We start from the raw sequence: 25,122 nt of genomic DNA on the forward strand, positions 1-25,122 counted from the left end.
GGGTTAAATATAACACTCATTTTTCCTGGGGAATTGAATATAGATAGTACATTTGGGTTACATTATACATAAAATATGGGCTTTGTTTACCAGGATTCCATTGTGTGACAAAAAGTGTGCATATATGCTATACACAAATCAATAAAAACAAAATAACAATTACTAAACAAAATATACCTGTTCCTACCCTATCGTCTTTGTGTGCACACTATTTACATAAACCTAATAGACTATACATTTATAATTAAAATAACAAAACCTGTAAAGAAAAAAGATTATTAAAAAGTTCAAAGTTCATATGTTGAGGCCTGGAATTTTGGCTGTGTCTCTAGGCTTTTCCACTTTGGATACGGTGTAGATTGAAGCAACTGTGGGTGGTGCTGGGATAAGTTTCATATGCGTAACGTGGATCCAAAAAGAGACCTCTGCCACTTTATTTGCTGTAGTGGTGATGAGTAGTACTTTTAATAGTAGTAGTAGCGCCTTTTCATCTGGGATGAAGAACGTTCTTGCGTAGGAAATGCTTGACCATTAACCCATCTCTCGTAGGTGCACTTTCAACTTTGACATGTGCCTAGAGAGACTCGAAAATATATTAGTTGCATACAATACTTACTAATTGTTTTTACTAAACAGTCACTGTGGTCTTGACTTTGCTACAATCTAAATTCATTAAAATTGGTGCCTCAGCTATTGCCAAACCAAAAGAAAAAAATGGCTAAAATAATTCTGTATAGAACTCCAAACTAATTACTTGTAATATAATTTCTTTGAAAAGTGCCGAGCACACTGCCAACCTTAAAAGGCACTCAGCATTATTCTTAAAAATAAAAAAATAATAATTTCAGATTTCGTTCATCCCGGGCACTAAACCATCTAACTTCTGGGCATAGACAGCTATATGATAAACAGCAATAACACCCCTCCTTTGTTCACATAATTTTTTTTATATGTGAACAATATTACAGAAAGGATAACAACATTCAAAACGTAACTAACTATTGTTGCTCGATCTGTAGCAAAACTAACCTGAAACCTTTGGGTATAAAATTTGCATTAAAACCCATGAAAACACTACTGAATATAAATATAATCTGCTATTGTCTTCTGACAGAAACATCCTGTAATATAAGAAATTATAGACACAGATTTAAAAACTTTTTTTTTTTTCCGGATTGGAACAAGCTTGAAATAACGTTCTGGGCATCCTGCCAAAACCTTTGGAACAAAACAGATAAGAAAAAAACTGTTAATTACATTGCAATATAATTTGGGACATCTTAAAAATGCAGCTCCTCACACGGCCTGATTACAGAATAAAATGTGACACACAAAAGAAACAACAATAATACAACAAAAATTACCAAGACAAGGCAATGCAAAACGGTTTGATCCTGCCCGCAAACTATATTAATAAAACATTAAACCTAATTTGTAGCTACAGAGCTTCGGTCACTTTCGTGTCTCAAATGTATCTCCGCACATTTTTTGAAGTGAAACTTCCTCAGTGGCGCCTCATTCAAACTGGGGCAAACATGGATCGTGGAGACAGAAATGAAACGGATGTGACGTCGGTGCTGGCAGCTGAGGCCGGGCTGTGTTCTGGCTCAGCCCAACCCCAACACTGACATCACACCCGCTCCACAAATCAGATGCGGCGGCGATAGCCGCCGGTGCCGCTCCTAACAGCCGCCATTCCCGCTACATGTCCGCTGCCATGCCGCGCATGCGCAGTAGTCATGGGGACGCAGAGGAAAGCCACGCATGCGCAGAAGAGGCTGGCAGCGGCGCCGTTCCCCGCCCGCTGCCATGCCAATGGACAGGAGGAGGGAGGCTGGCGCCGGCGCCGCCCCTAACAGCCGCCGTTCCCTGCCTGCTGCCATGTCATGCCAGCTTTTCTTCCGCCCACTCCACAGGCTGAGCAATGATTGGCTGCGGCCTGCGCATGCGCCGCTGGGCTCACGACAGGCAGCAAGGGTCGCCAAGCTCTGTGCGGCTATAGTCCGGCGCCGCCATTCCCCCCACACTGTGTCCTGTTGCCTCCTCCGGTAACTGGGAGTGGGGGGGTTTGAGCGCGCCGCCGGGGGGTGGGGAAGGGGGGAGCTTGAGCGCGCCGCCGGGTTGTGGGGAAGGGGGGAGCTTGAGCGCGCCGGCGGGGGGTGGGGAAGGGGGGAGCTTGAGCGCGCCGCCGGGGGGTGGGGAAGGGGGGAGCTTGAGCTCGCCGCCGGGTTGTGGGGAAGGGGGGAGCTTGAGCGCGCCGGCGGGGGGTGGGGAAGGGGGGAGCTTGAGCGCGCCGCCGGGGGGTGGGGAAGGGGGGAGCTTAAGCGCGCCGCCGGGTTGTGGGGAAGGGGGGAGCTTGAGCGCGCCGGCGGGGGGTGGGGAAGGGGGGAGCTTGAGCGCGCCGGCGGGGGGTGGGGAAGGGGGGAGCTTGAGCGCGCCGCCGGGGGGTGGGGAAGGGGGGAGCTTAAGCGCACCGCCGGGTTGTGGGGAAGGGGGGAGCTTGAGCGCGCCGGCGGGGGGTGGGGAAGGGTTGAGCTTGAGCGCGCCGCCGGGGGGTGGGGAAGGGGGGAGCTTGAGCGCGCCGCCGGGGGGTGGGGAAGGGGGGAGCTTGAGCGCGCCGGCGGGGGGTGGGGAAGGGGGGAGCTTGAGCGCGCCGCCGGGGGGTGGGGAAGGGGGGAGCTTGAGCGCGCCGCCGGGGGTGGGGGGGGTCTGCTCAGAAGACTCAGACTGAGCCCCCCGGGTCCGCAGCTCCGCCGGGGGTGGGGGGAGTCAGGACACAGACAGGGAGACATACAGTTTGTACACACAGAGAGATACACATACACTGACAGACACACACACACTGACAGACACGCACACACTGACATACACACATTGACTGACACATACACACATTGACTGACACATACACACATTGACTGACACATACACACATTTACTCTGACACACACTGACTGACACACACACTTACTCTGATGCACGCACACACTCTGACGCACGCACACACTCTGACGCACGCACACACACTCTGACGCACGCACGCGCACACTCTGACACGCACACACTCTGACACAGACTGACGCACGCACACCCCAGTGATGTACCGAACACCGCCCCTGAATGATGTGCCTATTCCTTCCCCCCCTGTGAGCTCCCCCACCCGCTCAACATTCATGATGCTGGTACTGCTGCCAATAAACACATACACACACACACTGACGCATGCACACTTTGACGCACACACACTTTGATGCACGCACACTGACTGACACACATACGCACGCACACTGACTGTCACACATACGCACGCACACTGACTGTCACACGCACGCACACTGACTGTCACACATACGCACGCACACTGACTGTCACACATACGCACGCACACTGACTGTCACACATACGCACGCACACTGACTGTCACACATACGCACGCACACTGACTGTCACACGCACGCACACTGACTGTCACACATACGCACGCACACTGACTGACACACATACGCACGCACACTGACTGTCACACATACGCACGCACACTGACTGTCACACATACGCACGCACACTGACTGTCACACGCACGCACACTGACTGTCACACATACGCACGCACACTGACTGACACACATACGCACGCACACTGACTGACACACATACGCACGCACACTGACTGTCACACATACGCACGCACACTGACTGACACACATACGCACGCACACTGACTGTCACACATACGCACGCACACTGACTGTCACACGCACGCACACTGACTGTCACACATACGCACGCACACTGACTGACACACATACGCACGCACACTGACTGTCACACATACGCACGCACACTGACTGTCACACATACGCACGCACACTGACTGACACACATACGCACGCACACTGACTGTCACACATACGCACGCACACTGACTGACACACATACGCACGCACACTGACTGACACACATACACTCACTGATTGACACACATACACACACTGACTGACACACATACACACTGACCGACACAGAGAGACATTCACACAACACAGAGAGAGAGAGACATACACTGACACACACACACACACACACACACACACACACACACACACACACACACACACACACACACACACACACACACACACACACACACACACACACACACACATTGACTGACAGACACACACACACACACACTGACAGACACACACACACACACACAGACTGACACACATGCACACACTGACTGACACACATGCACACACTGACTGACACACATGCACACACTGACTGACACACATACACACACTGACCGACACACATACACACACTGACCGGTACAGATACATACACTGACCGGCACAGATACATACACTGACTGACACACACACAAACAAACACACATACATACTCTCTGACTGACACACATACATAGTCACTGACTGACACATACACTGACTGACACGTGTGCCGAGCACGCGCGTTATAAGTCAATTTCTGTGACAAAAGTCAAAGAAGTTTCACTTACTATGCGCGTGCACAGCACACACAGCTTTTTTTTTCAACTGGAGAAGGGGGGCTGCCTGGGCTGCTATTCTGATTCTCTCTCTCCCTCTCTCTCGACATGGAAATAGAGAAGTTGGAAAAGGATGTCTTTCTGGTTTTAAGAAATCATCGTCTGGCCAGAACGAATAAATCCTCAAAATATACCAGTGACCGGGCTGAATTATATATTTTTTTCCTTTCTCTCACATTTGCCCATTATTTGTCCTTCTCTCAATAACCAGTCAAACTCTCCATTTCCCATTATTGATTAGTTTACGTTATAGTGAGGGTGTTTCTCACCTTTAAAATTTAAACTTAACATGAGCAATTAATTATATTCTTATCTCAGAAACACTTGATAGTACCTAGATAATAATTTTGTATATATACAATAAACCGACATTCATATTATTCAATGCACATAAAACTTTCACATAGTTAGGATTCACTCAGATTATACAAACACACAGGGATTACTCAATCAACCTTTTTACCATACTTGTAAAATTTAATATAACATTCTGGGGAAAAACTATTTTTCCTACCTTGAATTTACACACAAAACATATTTTCCACTAAGATTTACAATACTTGAGATTCTCAATACCGGCGGGAAAGACCCGTCTGAAGTTAGACAAAAATATTCTACTAAAAAAATTCTCTGGTTCTCTTCTTAGGGGCTGGTTTGCAATTACTGGCAAAATATCCTGTCTCTTTACAATTATAGCACAAATAGTTACAATTTAAATTGTTGATAAAATTGATTGCCCCTTCTTGTGCCACGCCAAATAAAAATGACATCATCTATGTAGCGACGCCACAGGGCCAGGTCCGCCCAGAAAACGCCATCAATCCAGACATGGTTCTCCTCCCATACACCCATGAATAGATTGGAGTAACTCGGCGCGAACCTGGTACCCATGGCCGTCCCACACAGCTGAAGATAAAAAATTTAGCTGAGCCAGAAATAGTTATTTTTTAATATAAACTCTATTTCTGAGATTTAAAAAGGCTATTTGTTAATTTTTTACTGATGCATCTTTTTTTTAAAACGTTTTCTATTGCTTGCAAACCTCTTCCGTGCAATGAAGTCACATCGCATCTTACACAAATAAAATCTTTTCCCATTCCATCTGGTCAACTATATTTATTACCTGAGTTGTATCCCTTAAGAAGGCAATTCAACTACATACTTTTGGGGGGGAAAAATCAGTGTATTTTGACAAGTTTTGTGTTATTGTATTAATTCCCGATATAAATCGGTCTCCATGGAGGCTTTTCCATATGTTTATGTATTTTGGGAATAAAATAAAATATGGGAAGTTTTGGAAATGCATTAACTAAAAATACTGAAATACCGAATTGTTAATGATCCCTCATTGTTTCCCATCCAGGAGTATTATCTCCATTTTTTTCTGAATGGGAATGGTGGGATCTCAATCCAAAATGTTGTGTAGCCCTGGTAAGATTATGGGCTATATTTCTATCCTCCTCCTGTGCAGTAATCCCTGTTAAGGGCAGGTTTGCCAGGAGTTATCATGGGTTTGCCCCACTTCAAGCACTTGCTCTGAAATGGTGAAGGTAGGTCACCTGACCCGGTGTCCAATCAAGAGACACAGGGGCGGTGCCTGCTGAAACTATCAAAGAGCAGTGCACTTCCTATTTAGTGACAGAAGTTGTTGGTCTGGGACATCCAGAAGGGAGACAGTCTGCTGTGAGTGACTGCCTATACCTGCTGTAAAGCTGCTGCTGAGGCCTTGAATAAAGAGTCTTCTGTTTAAAAAGACAGTGTGTGGAGACTGGAATCTCTCATCCCTGGGAGGGGATTCTGTGGTAGGGATTCCACCCCGCGTTCCTGGGGCTTACTACAGATGGAGGCGCTGCACCATTGAAGGAGAACGAAGGCATTCACCCCAGAAACCTGTCCTGTTGTCCCCCATGTCATCGTGGGAGACTCAGGCCCTCCTGTTGCCAGCAGGTATGCACCACACAGATACATCTAGCCAGACTAAGAAACACCCTAGGGTACCCGATCTGCGATTGGGTGGGGGTACATGGGCTACAATTGGAGGCGCTGCTGAGATAATCAGGACAGGTTTTCAGCGAAGCAGAGCTGAAAGTAATATGTACACTTTTAGAGCAAGTGCTGCAGAGAGATGGGCATTTTTGGAGACTGGGGGTAGTCAGGAGAGACTGTTCTCTCGCACAGTACACCCTAGGTGCCCTAAGAGGGTGATGTAAATTTGGGTACACTTGGCTATAGCTGTCCTTGTCGCCTTGAGGCAGATAGTGTAGGATTCCTGTGGGGGTAGCCTGGTTAACTTAGGACAGGAACTTCAGCATAGGGTCTGCACTATGAGTGGCCAAAAGTAGGTTGACGCCAAGTACTGCTGGAAGTCCCAGTACACTAGCCAGTACCCAGAAAACACACCACAGAGTGCTTGTAATGAACCATCAGCGAGTGCGGTGTACAAGGAGAGAGTTCTGCCTAGCCTGGGGTATGCCATGCGTTTTTTTCACTGGTTAGAGCACCATTGAGAGTAGTAAGTACCTAGGCACGAGTTGCACTTCAGACACAGAGTAGCGCTATCGTGGGCTTAGAGGACTCACTAAAGATGGCGGCGATATGTACATGTGCTCTGCGGGGAATGGAGGTTAAAATGGCGACTGCGGCGCCATTCACTGCAACGCGTGTTGCAGCCGATCCAAAATGGCGACACCCAATCCTAGATCGCGCACGTGCTGCGTGCATGCAGGCTGTGCGAGAAATGTGCGACGACCGTTTCACGTAAGGCTACGCTTCTTCAGGGGAATAAACGTCACTCGCTGACGTCATCAGAGGTGGCAGCATACAGTGATGAACCGCATTGGGAGAAGACAGGCTTGTATTCACTCCTGAGTCCCATCACAGACTTGGCATACGATCCGCTGTGATCACGCTACATTTTGGGGCTGTGTCATGCTACCTGGGCGCCCCTATACATACTCTAGGCATGACATGCCACGCAGTCTGTTTATAGCAATTTTAACCCCTATGGTACAATCGTTAGAGGGAACGCTAAACAGCAAACACCAGGGTATGATGCAATCTAACTACATGTATTTGCATGGGATCCAGCATGTGTAAATGGCTATCCCAATTCTAATATGCATACAAATAGGATATTTATCCATGCAAGGATATGCTACACCAATGAGCCTGAATAAATAGAATATGATATTAACTAACCTATCATAACCTGTGACTCTCTATTGAATAATAACATTGCATGAATCACTGATATGAATATACAAGAATCAGCAGGGTTCCTATGGATTTAGATAGTTTCCTGAACTAATGCTGATTGTACTAATCACCTCTGGATGAGGTATTTTAATAGTTTTGAATGATATGTATGTGTTTTTAATGAGTATTTAGACTAATAAAACTTTATTATTTTCTTTGGACTTTGTGGTATTATAAGGCTTACTAATTCCCTATCTCCTTATTAGACTGGAGTTCTAAAAGAGCTTGATGTTCCTTCCTATTTAAATTCCTTTTTATGATCGTGTTGTTGAAGTTTTTCAAAATCACAGGTGATCACCTGAAAAAACATTTCAACAAAATTTCCTTTACGAAACTGGGGGGAAAAGGTACAGTTTGGCTTAAGGTTTGAATGAACATATTGATCCTTGCTATCAAATATTGATGTATCCTGCTGCTCGGTCTAGTTTTTAACTTCAGCACTCTGTTTAAAAAATATATTTTTAGAGTTAACTTTCTAAGGTATTTGTGGGCATCAATAAACAGAAATGTGAAAGAGTTCGGCGCTTTGTTTGGTGTGAAATTCAGTCCTTTGTTAAGAAGACATTTGATCTTGAGAGAGCTCCAATGACTCAGATTGAATATCCGTACTGGTTTAACTACCTCGTTCCCTTTTTTGTGGCACCCTCTTGCCCCTCTGGTTCCCCTCCGCCTTTTCTTTTTCTCCCCAATGCTGATGCTATTTTGGATATCTCTTAGGCCAGCTCCCCGCTGGCTACTGCAGCGCCCGCAGTTGGGGACGCTGCAGGGACAATAGCCGCTGCAAAATGGGACCGGGCCCGCTGCGAGGGGGGGGCGCTGCGCTCCGCCGACAGTGACTCCAAGAGAATTGTGAGCAGGAGTCGCGACGGAGCGCTAAGCCACGCCCCCCGGCGGTTCAGCCAATGAGGGCGAACCTGCCGGATGACATCACGGCCGCGGCCAGACCAGGGGAATCTGCTGCACGCGCCGCCAGCCTCGCTGACGCGCGTGCAGCGCAGGTACTGTGGCCGCAGCCTTAAGGGGGAGAATTTGTATGACTCGAGCCACGGATTTTTGGCCGGTTCTACTTGCAAGACTTTTGTCTTGCTTGTGATCTCCGTCTTGTGAATCAGAAAGAGATCTGTATCTCCTTTCTTGGGGTACAGCGGGTTCAGATGGTCCTTGTGGCCTAGATTGGTACCCATACTTCCTAGAGATCTTTGGTTCATATTCTCTTCACTTTTCATATTTGTGCTTTGGGTGAATTCTTTTTTCTTTCTTTCTGGATGCCGAGAAGGCATTTGATCGTATTGATTGGTCTTACTTACGAGAGACGCTGGGGGTGTTTGGGTTTGGGGGCCGCCTGCTGGAGGCCATAATGGCCCTATACTCAGGACCCACTGCGAGAGTAAGACACCAAGGTTTCCCATCAGAACTGTTTAATATACGGAGCGGGACCCGTCAGGGCTGCCCGCTGTCCCCACTACTCTTTGCCCTTTGCATTGAGCCCCTTGCAGCCCATATGGGTGAATTCTTTTTTAATACATGATTCTACCAACACTACTTGTATGTACACAAGCTGTCTCACAAAACTGTAGAATAAATGCTATTCAACTCAACTTAGGCGCATTATAACGCTGTCACACAAGAACTGCAGTGTAAGTCCTCTATCACTTAGTCTGAGCAAACTCAGAGTATAACCAAAGAAAACACTGGATGCCACTCCAATACTCTTACTCAGTGCTCAGTACAATGGTATATTTATAAACCAACAGGGAATATACACGTTGTGTGAAATCATCACTGTCCTCTAGGGGCTGAATAGGGCAGCTGTAGGACTTTTGCAGCACACAGAGTTAATCCTCTTTGGAATGGCTGTTCAGCTGTTACCTAATGAAGCTAATCAGCATGGTCTGAAGTCAGGAAGTGCTTTAAAAGACTGGAAGCTGCCATGCTCAGGGAGACCATTTTCCCTCAGAGAAGCGGGGGAGACAGAGGGGCTCCCCAGCTACCGGAAGCCGGGTCACACGACGCGGGGGTGGGGTCACACGACGCGAGGGTGGGGTCACACGACGCGGGGTCACACGACGCGGGGGTGGGGTCACACGACGCGGGGGTGGGGTCACATGACGCGGAGGTGGGGTCACACGACGCGGGGGTGGGGTCACACGACGCGGGGATGGGGTCACACGACGCGGGGATGGGGTCACACGACGCGGGGATGGGGTCACACGACGCGAGGATGGGGTCACACGACGCGGAGGTGGGGTCACACGACGCGGAGGTGGGGTCACGACGCGGAGGTGGGATCACACGACGCGGATGTGGAGATCACACGACGCGGATGTGGGGTCACACGACGCGGATGTGGGGTCACATGACGCTGGGATGGGGTCACACGACGCGGAGGTCGGGTCACACGACGCGGGGATGGGGTCCCACAACGCGGAGGTGGGGTCACCCGACGCGTGGGTGGGGTCACACGACGTGGGGATGGGGTCACGACGCGGAGGTGGGGTCACACGACGCGGGGGTGGGGTCACACGACGCGGGGGTGGGGTCACACGACGCGGAGGTCGGGTCACACGACGCGGTGATGGGGTCACACGACGCGTTCTCCCCCCGGGGTCCCTGGAAGTAACTGGGCAAGGGTCGTTGTATACTGTTTGCGGCCGTGCGCGTGCGCGTGCGCATGTGCCGCACAGGGCTGCCACCTTCGACTGACGGCCAACCCGGAGATTTTTTTTTTAAATGCACGTGTGTGTGTGTGTGCGCGCTGTGAGTGAAGGTACTGTGGTTGTGTTGTGAGTGAAGGTACTGTGTGTGTGTTAAGTGAAGGTACTGTGTGTGTGTTAAGTGAAGGTACTGTGTGTGTGTGTGTGTGTGTGTGCTGTGAGTGAAGGTACTGTGTGTGTGTGTGTGTGCTGTGAGTGAAGGTAGTGTGTGTGTGTGTGTGTGTGTGTGTGCTGTGAGATAATTGGTACTGTGTGTGTGTGTGCTCTGTGAGTGAAGGTACTGTGTGTGTGTGTGTGTGTGTGCTGTGAGTGAAGGTACTGTGTGTGTGTGTGCTGTGAGTGAAGGTACTGTGTGTGTGTGCTGTGAGTGAAGGTACTGTGTGTGCTGTGTGTGTGTGTGCTGTGAGTGAAGGTACTGTGTGTGTGTGTGCTGTGAGTGAAGGTACTGTGTGTGTGTGTGTGTGTATGTGTGTTTGTGTGTCTGTGTGTATAGATTGTGAATTATGTATGAATTTTTTTTTTTTAAAGTTGTAATATAAATATTATATAAGCGGAACACTGCGCCTGAGGGTCACACGACGCGGGGGTGGGGTCACACGACGCGGGGGTGGGGTCACACGACGCGGGGGTGGGGTCACACGACGCGGGGATGGGGTCACACGACGCGGGGGTGGGGTCACACGACGCGGGGATGGGGTCACACGACGCAGGGGTGGGGTCACACGACGCTGGGATGGGGTCACACGACGCGGAGGTCGGGTCACACGACGCGGGGATGGGGTCCCACGACGCGGGGGTGGGGTCACACTATGCGGGGGTGGGGTCACACGACGCGGGGGTGGGGTCACACGACGCGGGGGTGGGGTCACACGACGCGGAGGTCGGGTCACATGACGCTGGGATGGGGTCACACGACGCGGAGGTCGGGTCACACGACGCGGGGATGGGGTCCCACGACGCGGAGGTGGGGTCACCCGACGCGGGGTGGGGTCACCCGACGCAGGGATGGGGTCACGACGCAGAGGTGGGTCACACGACGCGGAGGTGGGGTCACACGACGCGGATGTGGGGTCACACGACGCGGATGTGGGGTCACACGACGCGGATGTGGGGTCACACAACACGGAGGTGGGGTCACACGACGCGGGGGTGGGGTCACACGACGCGGGGGTGGGGTCACACGACGCGGAGGTCGGGTCACACGACGCGGTGATGGGGTCACATGACGCGAGGGTGGGGTCACACGACGCGGGGGTGGGGTCACACGACGCGAGGGTGGGGTCACACGACGCGGAGGTCGGGTCACACGACGCAGTGATGGGGTCACACGACGCGTTCTCCCCCCGGGGTCCCTGGAAGTAACTGGGCAAGGGTCGTTGTATACTGTTTGCGGCCGTGCGCGTGCGCATGTGCCGCACAGGGCTGCCACCTTCGACTGACGGCCAACCCGGAGATTTTTTTTTTTAAATGCACGTGTGTGTGTGTGTGTGTGTGTGTGCGCGTGCTGTGAGTGAAGGTACTGTGTGTGTGTTGTGAGTGAAGGTACTGTGTGTGTGTGTGTGTGTGTGTGTTGTGAGTGAAGGTACTGTGTGTGTGTTAAGTGAAGGTACTGTGTGTGTGTGTTGTGAGTGAAGGTACTGTGTGTGTGTTGTGAGTGAAGGTACTGTGTGTGTGTTAAGTGAAGGTACTGTGTGTGTGTGTGTGTGTGTGTGTGTGTGTGTGCTGTGAGTGAAGGTACTGTGTGTGTGTGTGCTGTGAGTGAAGGTACTGTGTGTGTGTGTGCTGTGAGTGAAGGTACTGTGTGTGTGTGTGTGTGTGTGTGTGTGCTGTGAGTGAAGGTACTGTGTGTGTGTGTGTGTGTGTGCTGTGAGTGAGGGTACTGTGTGTGTGTGTGTGTGTGTGTGCTGTGAGTGAAGGTACTGTGTGTGTGTGTGTGTGTGCTGTGAGTGAAGGTACTGTGTGTGCTGTGAGTGAAGGTACTGTGTGTGTGTGTGTGTGTGTGTGTGTGTGTGTGTGTGTGTGTGTGTGTGTGTGTGTGTGTGTGTGTGTGTGCTGTGAGTGAAGGTACTGTGTGTGTGTGTGTGTGTGTGTGTGTGTGTGTGTGCTGTGAGTGAAGGTATTGTGTGTGTGTGCTGTGAGTGAAGGGTGTGTGTGTGTGTGTGTGTGTGTGTGTGTGTGTGTGCTGTGAGTGAAGGTACTGTGTGTGTGTGAGTATGTGTGTGTGTATATGTGTGTGTGTGTGCTGTGAGTGAAGGTACTGTGTGTGTGTCTGTGAGTGAAGGTACTGTGTGTGTGTGTGTGTGTGTGTGTGTGTGTGTGTGTGTGTGTGTGTATGTGTGTTTGTGTGTCTGTGTGTATAGATTGTGAATTATGTATGAAATATTTTTTTTTTTTAAAGTTGTAATATAAATATTATATAAGCGGAACACTGCGCCTGAGGGTCACACGACGCGGGGGTGGGGTCACACGACTCGGGGGTGGGGTCACACGACTCGGGGGTGGGGTCACACGACGCGGGGGTGGGGTCACACGACTCGGGGGTGGGGTCACACGACGCGGGGGTGGGGTCACACGACGCGGAGGTCGGGTCACACGACGCGGATGTGGGGTCACACGGCGCGGATGTGGGGTCACACGACGCGGATGTGGGGTCACACGACGCGGAGGTCGGGTCACATGACGCTGGGATGAGGTCACACGACGCGGAGGTCGGGTCACACGACGCGGGGATGGGGTCCCACAACGCGGAGGTGGGGTCACCCGACGCGGGGGTGGGGTCACCCGACGCAGGGATGGGGTCACGACGCAGAGGTGGGTCACACGACGCGGAGGTGGGGTCACACGACGCGGATGTGGGGTCACACGACGCAGAGGTCGGATCACACGACGTGGGGATGGGGTCCCACGACGCAGGGGTGGGGTCACACGACGCGGGGGTGTGTGTGTGTGTGTGTGCTGTGAGTGAAGGTACTGTGTGTGTGTGTGCTGTGAGTGAAGGTACTGTGTGTGTGTGTGTGTGTGTGTGTGTGTGTGTGTGTGTGTGTGTGCTGTGAGTGAAGGTACTGTGTGTGTGTGTGTGCTGTGAGTGAAGGTACTGTGTGTGTGTGTGTGTGTGCTGTGAGTGAAGGTACTGTTTGTGTGTGTGTGTGCTGTGAGTGAAGGTACTGTGTGTGTGTGTGTGTGTGTGTGTGCTGTGAGTGAAGGTACTGTGTGTGTGTGTGTGTGTGTGTGTGCTGTGAGTGAAGGTACTGTGTGTGTGTGTGTGTGTGTGCTGTGAGTGAAGGTACTGTGTGTGCTGTGAGTGAAGGTACTGTGTGTGTGTGTGCTGTGAGTGAAGGTACTGCGTGTGTGTGTGTGTGTGTGTGTGTGTATGTGTGTGTGCTGTGAGTGAAGGTACTGTGTGTGTGTGTGTGCTGTGAGTGAAGGTACTGTGTGTGTGTGTGTGTGCTGTGAGTGAAGGTACTGTGTGTGTGTGTGTGTGTGTGTGTGTGTGTGTGTGCTGTGAGTGAAGGTACTGTGTGTGTGTGTGTGTGTGTGCTGTGAGTGAAGGTACTGTTTGTGTGTGTGTGTGCTGTGAGTGAAGGTACTGTGTGTGTGTGTGTGCTGTGAGTGAAGGTACTGTGTGTGTGTGTGTGTGTGTGTGTGTGTGTGTGCTGTGAGTGAAGGTACTGTGTGTGTGTGTGTGTGTGCTGTGAGTGAAGGTACTGTGTGTGCTGTGAGTGAAGGTACTGTGTGTGTGTGTGTGTGTGTGTGTGTGCTGTGAGTGAAGGTACTGCGTGTGTGTGTGTGTGTATGTGTGTGTGCTGTGAGTGAAGGTACTGTGTGTGTGTGTGTGTGTGTGTGTGTGTGTGTGTGTGTGTGTGTGTGCTGTGAGTGAAGGTATTGTGTGTGTGTGCTGTGAGTGAAGGTTGTGTGTGTGTGTGCTGTGAGTGAAGGTTGTGTGTGTGTGTGTGTGTGTGTGTGTGTGTGTGTGTGTGTGTGTGTGTGTGCTGTGAGTGAAGGTACTGTGTGTGTGTGTGTGTATATGTGTGTGTGTGTGCTGTGAGTGAAGGTACTGTGTGTGTGTGTGTTTGTGTGTCTGTGAGTGAAGGTACTGTGTGTGTGTTTGTGTGTCTGTGAGTGAAGGTACTGTGTGTGTGTGTGTGTGTGTGTGTGTGTGTGTGTGTGTGTGTGTGTGTGTGTGTGTGTATGTGTGTTTGTGTGTCTGTGTGTATAGATTGTGAATTATGTATGAAATATTTTTTTTTTTAAAAGTTGTAATATAAATATTATATAAGCGGAACACTGCGCCTGAGGGTCACACGACGCGGGGGTGGGGTCACACGACTCGGGGGTGGGGTCACACGACTCGGGGGTGGGGTCACACGACGCGGGGGTGGGGTCACACGACTCGGGGGTGGGGTCACACGACACGGGGGTGGGGTCACACGACTCGGGGGTGGGGTCACACGACGCGGGGGTGGGGTCACACGACTCGGGGGTGGGGTCACACGACGCGGAGATGGGGTCACACGACTCGGGGGTGGGGTCACACGACTCGGGGGTGGGGTCACACGACTCGGGGGTGGGGTCACACGACGCGGGGGTGGGGTCACACGACTCGGGGTGGGGTCACACGACGCGGGGGTGGGGTCACACGACGCGGATGTGGGGTCACACGACGCGGATGTGGGGTCACACGACGCGGAGGTGGGGTCACACGACGCGGATGTGGGGTCACACGACGCGGAGGTCGGATCACACGACGCGGATGTGGGATCACACAACGCGGAGGTCGGATCACACGACGTGGGGATGGGGTCACGACGCAGAGGTGGGTCACACGACGCGGAGGTCGGGGTCACACGACGCGGATGTGGGGTCACACGACGCGGGGGTGTGTGTGTGTGTGTGTGTGCTGTGAGTGAAGGTACTGTGTGTGTGTGTGCTGTGAGTGAAGGTACTGTGTGTGTGTGTGCTGTGAGTGAAGGTACTGTGTGTGTGTGTGTGCTGTGAGTGAAGGTACTGTGTGTGTGTGTGTGTGTGTGTGTGTGTGTGTGTGTGTGTGTGTGTGTGTGTGTGTGTGTGTGTGTGTGTGTGTGTGTGTGTGTGTGTGTGTGTGTGTGTGTGCTGTGAGTGAAGGTACTGTGTGTGCTGTGAGTGAAGGTACTGTGTGTGTGTGTGTGTGTGTGTGTGTGTGTGTGTGTGTGTGTGTGTGTGTGTGTGTGTGTGTGTGTGTGTGTGCTGTGAGTGAAGGTACTGTGTGTGCTGTGAGTGAAGGTACTGTGTGTGTGTGTGTGTGTGTGTGTGTGCTGTGAGTGAAGGTATTGTGTGTGTGTGTGTGTGTGTGTGTGCTGTGAGTGAAGGTACTGTGTGTGTGTGTATATGTGTGTGTGTGTGTGTGCTGTGAGTGAAGGTACTGTGTGTGTGTTTGTGTGAAGGTACTGTGTGTGTTTGTGTGTCTGTGAGTGAAGGTACTGTGTGTGTGTGTGTGTGTGTGTGTGCTGTGAGTGAAGGTACTGTGTGTGTGTGTGTATATGTGTGTGTGTGTGTGTGTGTGTGTGTGTGCTGTGAGTGAAGGTACTGTGTGTGTGTTTGTGTGAAGGTACTGTGTGTGTGTGTTTGTGTGTCTGTGAGTGAAGGTACTGTGTGTGTGTGTGTGTGTGTGTGTGTGTGTGTGTGTGTGTGTGTGTGTGTGTGTGTGTGTGTGTCTGTGTGTATAGATTGTGAATTATGTATGAAATTTTTATTTTTTTTAAAGTTGTAATATAAATATTATATAAGCGGAACATTGCGCCTGAGGGTCACACGACGCGGGGGTGGGGTCACACGACGCGGGGGTGGGGTCACGCGACGCGGGGGTGGGGTCACGCGACGCGGGGGTGGGGTCACGCGACGCGGGGGTGGGGTCACGCGACGCGGAGGTGGGGTCACGCGACGCGGGGGTGGGGTCACGCGACGCGGGGGTGGGGTCACGCGACGCGGGGGTGGGGTCACGCGACGCGGGGGTGGGGTCACGCGACGCGGAGGTGGGGTCACGCGACGCGGAGGTGGGGTCACGCGACGCGGGGGTGGGGTCACGCGACGCGGAGGTGGGGTCACGCGACGCGGGGGTGGGGTCACGCGACGCGGGGGTGGGGTCACGCGTTGCGGGGGTGGGGTCACGCGACTCGGGGGTGGGGTCACGCGACGCGGGGGTGGGGTCACGCGACGCGGATTGTGGGGTCACGCGACGCGGATGTGGGGTCACGCGACGCGGGGGTGGGGTCACGCGACGCGGGGGTGGGGTCACGCGACGCGGGGGGTGGGGTCACGCGACGCGGGGGGTGGGGTCACGCGACGCGGGGGTGGGGTCACGCGACGCGGAGGTGGGGGTCACGCGACGCGGGGGTGGGATCACGCGACGCGGGGGTGGGGTCACGCGACGCGGGGGTGGGGTCACGCGACTCGGAGGTGGGGTCACGCGACGCGGGGGTGGGATCACGCGACGCGGGGGTGGGGTCACGCGACGCGGGGGGTGGGGTCACGCGACTCGGAGGTGGGGTCACGCGACGCGGGGGTGGGATCACGCGACGTGGGGGTGGGGTCACGCGACGCGGAGGTGGGGTCACGCGACTCGGAGGTGGGATCACGCGACGCGGATGTAGGGTCACGCGACGCGGATGTGGGGCACGCGACGCGGATGTGGGGTCACGCGACGCGGGGGTGGGGTCACGTGACGCGGAGGTGGGGTCACGTGACGCGGAGGTGGGGTCACGTGACGCGTTCTCCCCCGGGTCCCTGGGTAAGCGGAACACTGCGCCTGAGGATCACGCTGCCAGGCACTGGATGCGGTCTGAACCAAACTCTCTGCGCCTGCGTGTGTATTGAACGTCACTGCGCATGCGTGTGGATAAGGATCGTCACTTCGTCTGTATGGGGCGGAGCCGGGGACACTTCCCGTGCGCGTGCGCATACTTCCATATGGGGGCACTCTGCGCCGTTGCCATGGTAGCAGTTGCGTGGCAGCCGGCGTCCGGTTACCAGGAGACGGTAAACAATGGCGGAGACTAAATCCACAGGCCCGGGGGCGGAGCGGCCAGAGCCGGGGAGCGGACACAGCGAGAGGGCACCGGCACCGGGAGAGAGGTGAGACCCCGGGACACACACTGCCCCCCCCCCCCCCCCGGGACACACACTGCCCCCCCGGGACACACACTGCCCCCCCGGGACACACACTGCCCCCCCTCATCTCTCACTGCCTCCCCTCATCTCTCACTGCCTCCCCCCCATCTCTCACGGCCCCCTCCGGACACTCACTGCCCCCCCCCGGGACACACACTGCCCCCCCCCCGGGACACACACTGCCCCCCCCCCCGGGACACACACTGCCCACCCCCCCGGGACACACACTGCCCACCCCCCCGGGACACACTGCCCCCCCCCCCCGGGACACACACTGCCCCCCCCCCGGGACACACACTGCCCCCCCCCCCGGGACACACACTGCCCACCCCCCCGGGACACACACTGCCCACCCCCCCGGGACACACACTGCCCCCCCCCACGGGACACACACTGCCCCCCCCCACGGGACACACACTGCCCCCCCCCGGACACACACTGCCCCCCCCCCCGGACACACACTGCCCCCCCGGGACACACACTGCCCCCCCGGGACACACACTGCCCCCCCTCATCTCTCACTGCCTCCCCTCATCTCTCACTGCCTCCCCCCCATCTCTCACGGCCCCCTCCGGGACACACACTGCCCCCCCCGGGACACACACTGCCCCCCCCCCGGGACACACACTGCCCCCCCCCCGGGACTACACACTGCCCACCCCCCCGGGACACACACTGCCCACCCCCCGGGACACACTGCCCCCCCCCCCGGGACACACACTGCCCCCCCCCCGGGACACACACTGCCCCCCCCCCGGGACACACACTGCCCCACCCCCCCGGGACACACACTGCCCACCCCCCCGGGACACACACTGCCCCCCCCCCACGGGACACACACTGCCCCCCCCCACGGGACACACACTGCCCCCCCCCCGGACACACACTGCCCCCCCCCCCCGGGACACACACTGCCCCCCCCCCGGGACACACACTGCCCCCCCCCCCCCCGGGACACACACTGCCTCCCCCCCATCTCTCACTGCCCCCCCCCGGGACACACACTGCCCCCCCCCCCGGGACACACACTGCCCCCCCCCCGGGACACACACTGCCCCCCCCCGGGACACACACTGCCCCCCCCCCCGGGACACACACTGCCCCCCCCCCGGGACACACACTGCCCCCCCCCCCCGGGACACACACTGCCCCCTCCCCGGGACACACACTGCCCCTTCCCCGACACACACACTGCCCCCTCCCCGACACACACACTGCCCCTCCCCGACACACACACTGCCCCCTCCCCGACACACACACTGCCCCTCCCCGACACACACACTGCCCCCTCCCCGACACACACACTGCCCCCTCCCCGGGACACACACTGCCCCCTCCCCGGGACACACACTGCCCCCTACCCGGGACACACACTGCCCCCTCCCCGGGACACCCACACTGCCCCCTCCCCGGGACACACACTGCCCCCTCCCCGGGACACACACTGCCCCCTCCCCGGACACACACTGCCCCCTCCCCGGGACACACACTGCCCCCTCCCCGGGACACACACTGCCCCCTCCCCGGGACACACACTGCCCCCTCCCCGGGACACACACTGCCCCTCCCCGGGACACACACTGCCCCCTCCCCGGGACACACACTGCCCCCTCCCCGGGACACACACTGCCCCCTCCCCGGGACACACACTGCCCCCTCCCCGGGACACACACTGCCCCCCCCCCCGGACACACACTGCCCCCCCCCCCGGGACACACACTGCCCCCCCCCCCCCCGGGACACACACTGCCCCCCCCCCCCGGGACACACACTGCCCCCCCCCCGGGACACACACTGCCCCCCCCCCCGGGACACACACTGTCCCCCCCCGGGACACACACTGCCCCCCCCCCCCGGGACACACACTGCCCCCCCCTCATCTCTCACTGCCCCCCCCTCATCTCTCACTGCCCCCCCTCATCTCTCACTGCCCCGCTCATCTCTCACTGCCCCCCCTCATCTCTCACTGCCCCCCCTCATCTCTCACTGCCCCCCTCATCTCTCACTGCCCCCCTCATCTCTCACTGCCCCCCTCATCTCTCACTGCCCCCCATATCTCTCACTGCTCCCCCTCATCTCTCACTGCTCCCCCTCATCTCTCACTGCCCCCTCATCTCTCACTGCCCCCCTTATCTCTCACTGCCCCCCTTATCTCTCACTGCCCCCCCTCATCTCTCACTGCCCCCCTCAACTCTCACTGCCCCCCCTCATCTCTCACGGCCCCCCTTCATCTCTCACTGCCCCCCCTCATCTCTCACTACCCCCCTCATCTCTCACTGCTCCCCCTCATCTCTCACTGCCCCCCTCATCTCTCACTGCCCCTTCATCTCTCACTGCCCACCCATCTCTCACGGCCCACCCATCTCTCACGGCCCCCCCTTCATCTCTCACTGCCCCCCCTCATCTCTCACTACCCCCTTCATCTCTCACTGCCCCCCTCATCTCTCACTGCCCCCCTCATCTCTTACTGCCCCCCTCATCTCTTACTGCCCCCCTCATCTCTCACTGCCCCCCTTCATCTCTCACTAACCCCCCTTCATCTCTCACTGCCCCCCCTCATCTCTCACTGCCCCCCTCATCTCTCACTGCCCCCCATATCTCTCACTGCCCCCCATATCTCTCACTGCCCCCCCTTCATCTCTCACTGCCCCCCTTCATCTCTCACTGCCCCCCTTCATCTCTCACTGCCCCCCTTCATCTCTCACTGCCCCATTTCATCTCTCACTGCCCCCCTCATCTCTCACTGCCCCCCTCATCTCTCACTGCCCCCCTCATCTCTCACTGCCCCCCTCATCTCTCACTGCCCCCCTCATCTCTCACTGCCCCCCTCATCTCTCACTGCCCCCCTCAACTCTCACTGCCCCCCCTCATCTCTCACGGCCCCCCTTCATCTCTAACTGCCCCCCCTCATCTCTCACTACCCCCCTCATCTCTCACTGCTCCCCCTCATCTCTCACTGCCCCCCTCATCTCTCACTGCCCCTTCATCTCTCACTGCCCACCCATCTCTCACTGCCCCCCTCATCTCTCACTGCACCCTTCATCTCTCACTGCCCCCTCATCTCTCACTGCCCCCTCATTTCTCACTGCCCCCCTCATCTCTCACTGCCGCCCTTCATCTCTCACTGCCCCCCCCTCATCTCTTACTGCCCCCCCTCATCTCTCACTGCCCCCCCCTCATCTCTCACTGCCCCCCTCATCTCTCACTGCTCCTCCTCATCTCTCACTGCTCCTCCTCATCTCTCACTGCTCCCCCTCATCTCTCACTGCCCCCTCATCTCTCACTGCCCCCCTCATCTCTCACTGCCCCCTCATCTCTCACTGCCCCCTCATCTCTCACTGCCCCCTCATCTCTCACTGCCCCCTCATCTCTCACTGCCCCTCTCATCTCTCACTGCTCCCCCATATCTCTCACTGAGGGTCTCTCGCTGCCCCCCCATATCTCTCGCTGCACCCCCTAATCTCTCACTGCCCCCCTCATCTCTCGCTGCCCCTCATCTCTCCGCTGCCCCCCTCATCTCTTACTGCCCCCCTCATCTCTTACTGCCCCCCTCATCTCTCACTGCCCCCCTCATCTCTCACTGCTCCCCCTTCATCTCTCACTAACCCCCCTTCATCTCTCACTGCCCCCCTCACCTCTCACTGCCCCCTCATCTCTCACTGCCCCCCCTCATCTCTCACTGCACCCCTCATCTCTCACTGCACCCCTCATCTCTCACTGCACCCCCTCATCTCTCACTGCACCCCCTCATCTCTCACTGCACCCCCTCATCTCTCACTGCACCCCCTCATCTCTCACTGCCCCCCCTCATCTCTCACTGCTCCCTCATCTCTCACTGCCCCCCTCATCTCTCACTGCCCCCCTCATCTCTCACTGCCCCCCCTCTTCTCTCACTGCCCCCCTTCATCTCTCACTGCCCCCCTCATCTCTCACTGCCCCCTCATCTCTCACTGCCCCCTCATCTCTCACTGCCCCCTCATCTCTCACTGCCCCCTCATCTCTCACTGCCCCCTCATCTCTCACTGCCCCCTCATCTCTCACTGCCCCCTCATCTCTCACTGCCCCCCTCATCTCTCACTGCCCCCTTCATCTCTCACTGCCCCCCACTCATCTCTCACTGCCCCCTTCATCTCTCACTGCCCCCCACTCATCTCTCACTGCCCCCCCTCATCTCTCACTGCCCCCCCCCCTCATCTCTCACTGCCCCCCTCATCTCTCACTGCCCCCCTCATCTCTCACTGCACCCCTCATCTCTCACTGCCCCCCTCATCTCTCACTGCTCCTCCTCATCTCTCACTGCTCCCCCTCATCTCTCACTGCCCCCCTCATCTCTCACTGCCCCCCCTCATCTCTCACTGCCCCCCTCATCTCTCGCTGCCCCCCTCATCTCTCTCGCTGCCCCCTCATCTCTCACTGCCCCCCTCATCTCTCACTGCTTCTTCTCATCTCTCACTGCTCCCCCTCATCTCTCACTGCTCCCCCTCATCTCTCACTGCTCCCCCTCATCTCTCACTGCTCCCCCTCATCTCTCACTGCCCCCCTCATCTCTCACTGCTCCCCCTCATCTCTCACTGCTCCCCCTCATCTCTCACTGCCCCCTCATCTCTCACTGCCCCCTCATCTCTCACTGCTCCCCCTCATCTCTCACTGCTCCCCCTCATCTCTCACTGCTCCCCCTCATCTCTCACTGCCCCCCCATATCTCTCACTGCCCCCCCATATCTCTCACTGCCCCCCTCATCTCTCACTGCCCCCCTCATCTCTCACTGCCCCCCCCCTCATCTCTCACTGCCCCCTCATCTCTCACTGCCCCCTCATCTCTCACTGCCCCCCCTCATCTCTCACTACTGCCCCCCCTCATCTCTCACTACTGCCCCCCTCATCTCTCACTGCCCCCCCTCATCTCTCACTGCCCCCCCCCCTCATCTCTCACTGCCCCCCCCCTCATCTCTCACTGCCCTCTCATCTCTCACTGCTCCCCCTCATCTCACTGCCCCCCTCATCTCACTGCCCCCCTCATCTCTCACTGCCCCCCTCATCTCACTGCCCCCCCCATATCTCTCACTGCCCCCCCCATATCTCTCACTGCCCCCCTCATCTCTCACTGCCCCCCTCATCTCTCACTGCCCCCCCCTCATCTCTCACTGCCCCCCTCATCTCTCACTGCCCCCCCCCTCATCTCTCACTGCCCCCTCATCTCTCACTGCCCCCCTCATCTCTCACTGCCCCCCTCATCTCTCACTGCCCCCCTCATCTCTCACTGCCCCCCCTCATCTCTCACTGCCCCCCCTCATCTCTCACTACTGCCCCCCTCATCTCTCACTACTGCCCCCCTCATCTCTCACTGCCCCCTCATCTCTCACTGCCCCCCCCCTCATCTCTCACTGCCCTCTCATCTCTCACTGCTCCCCCTCATCTCACTGCCCCCTCATCTCACTGCCCCCCTCATCTCACTGCCCCCCTCATCTCACTGCCCCCCTCATCTCATTGCCCCCCTCATCTCTCACTGCCCCCCTCATCTCACTGCCCCCCCTCATCTCTCACTGCCCCCCTCATCTCTCACTGCCCCCTCATCTCTCACTGCTCCCCCTCATCTCTCACTGCTCCCCCTCATCTCTCACTGCTCCCCCTCATCTCTCACTGCTCCCCCTCATCTCTCACTGCTCCCCCTCATCTCTCACTGCCCCCCCTCATCTCTCTCGCTGCCCCCCCTCATCTCTCTCGCTGCCCCCCCCCCTCATCTCTCTCGCTGCCCCCCCTCATCTCTCACTGCCCCCCCCTCATCTCTCTCGCTGCCCCCCCTCATCTCTCACTGCCCCCCTCATCTCTCGCTGAGGGTCTCTCACTGCCCCCCCTCATCTCTCGCTGAGGGTCTCTCGCTGCCCCCCCTCATCTCTCACTGCCCCCCTCATCTCTCTCGCTGCCCCCCTCATCTCTCACTGCCCCCCCTCATCTCTCGCTGAGGGTCTCTCACTGCCCCCCCTCATCTCTCGCTGAGGGTCTCTCACTGCGCCCCCTCATCTCTCGCTGAGGGTCTCTCTCACTGCCCCCCCTCATCTCTCGCTGAGGGTCTCTCGCTGCCCCCCCTCATCTCTCACTGCCCCCCCCTCATCTCTCTCGTTCCCCCCCCCTCATCTCTCACTGCCCCCCCTCATCTCTCGCTGAGGGTCTCTCACTGCCCCCTCACATCATTGTCCCCCCCTCATCACTGCCCAACCCTCATCACTGCCCACCCCATCACTCACTGGTCCCCCTCATCTCTCACTGCCCCCCCTCATCTCTCACTTCCCCCCTTTATCACTCACTACCCCCCCTCATCTCTCACTGCCCCCCCCTCATCTCTCACTGCCCCCCTCATCTCTCACTGACCCCCCTCATCTCTCACTGCCCCCCTTTATCACTCACTGCCCCCCTCATCTCTCACTGCCCCCCCCATCTCTCACTGCCTCCCCTCATCTCTCACTGCCCCCCTTCATCTCTCACTGCCCCCTTCATCTCTCACTGCCCCCTTCATCTCTCACTGCCCACCTCATCTCTCACTGCCCCCCCTCATCTCTCACTGCCCCCCTCATCTCTCACTGCCCCCTTCATCTCTCACTGCCCCCCCTTATCTCTCACTGCCCCCCTCATCTCTCACTGCCCCCCTCATCTCTCACTGCCCCCCCTCATCTCTCACTGCCCCCCCTTCATCTCTCACTGCCCCCCCTTCATCTCTCACTGCCCCCCCTTCATCTCTCACTGCCCCCTCATCTCTCACTGCCCCCCCTCATCTCTAACTGCCCCCCCTCATCTCTCACTGCCCCCCCTCATCTCTAACTGCTCCCCTCATCTCTCACTGCCCCCCTTCATCTCTTACTGCCCCCCTCATCTCTCACTGCCCCCCTTCATCTCTCACTGCCCCCCTCATCTCTCACTGCCCCCCTCATCTCTCACTGCCCCCCCTCACTCTCTCACTGCCCCCCCTCATCTCTCACTGCCCCCTCATCTCTCACTGCCCCCTTCATCTCTCACTGCCCCCCCCTCATCTCTCACTGCCCCCCCTCAACTCTCACTGCCCCCCTCATCTCCCACTGCCCCCCCTCATCTCCCACTGCCCCCCCTCATCTCTCACTGCCCCCCTCATCTCTCACTGCCCCCCCTCATCTCTCACTGCCCCCCTCATCTCTCACTGCCCCCCTCATCTCTCACTGCCCCCCCTCATCTCTCACTGCCCCCCCTCATCTCTCACTGCTCCCCCTCATCTCTCACTGCCCCCCTCATCTCTCACTGCCCCCCCTCATCTCTAACTGCTCCCCTCATCTCTCACTGCCCCCCTTCATCTCTCACTGCCCCCCATCTCTTACTGCCCCCCCTCATCTCTCACTGCCCCCCTTCATCTCTCACTGCCCCCCCTCATCTCTCACTGCCCCCCTCATCTCTCACTGCCCCCCTCATCTCTC

The 25,122-nt window shown here is 56.4% G+C and overlaps 1 protein-coding gene across 1 annotated transcript in view; it reads left to right on the top strand.

Annotated features, from left to right (window-relative positions):
• Positions 1-17,429: 17,429 nt before the first annotated feature.
• The window catches only part of LOC142486499 (ciliary microtubule associated protein 1A-like), a 70,252-nt gene continuing 62,559 nt past the window's right edge, over positions 17,430-25,122 (top strand). The window contains exon 1 of the mRNA XM_075585079.1: positions 17,430-17,648. The gene's annotated coding sequence lies outside the window, so the exon portion shown is untranslated. The remainder of the gene's footprint in view (positions 17,649-25,122) is intronic.

The sequence above is a fragment of the Ascaphus truei genome, unplaced genomic scaffold, assembly GCF_040206685.1.
Source record: "Ascaphus truei isolate aAscTru1 unplaced genomic scaffold, aAscTru1.hap1 HAP1_SCAFFOLD_909, whole genome shotgun sequence".
NCBI classification, from domain to species: domain Eukaryota; kingdom Metazoa; phylum Chordata; class Amphibia; order Anura; family Ascaphidae; genus Ascaphus; species Ascaphus truei.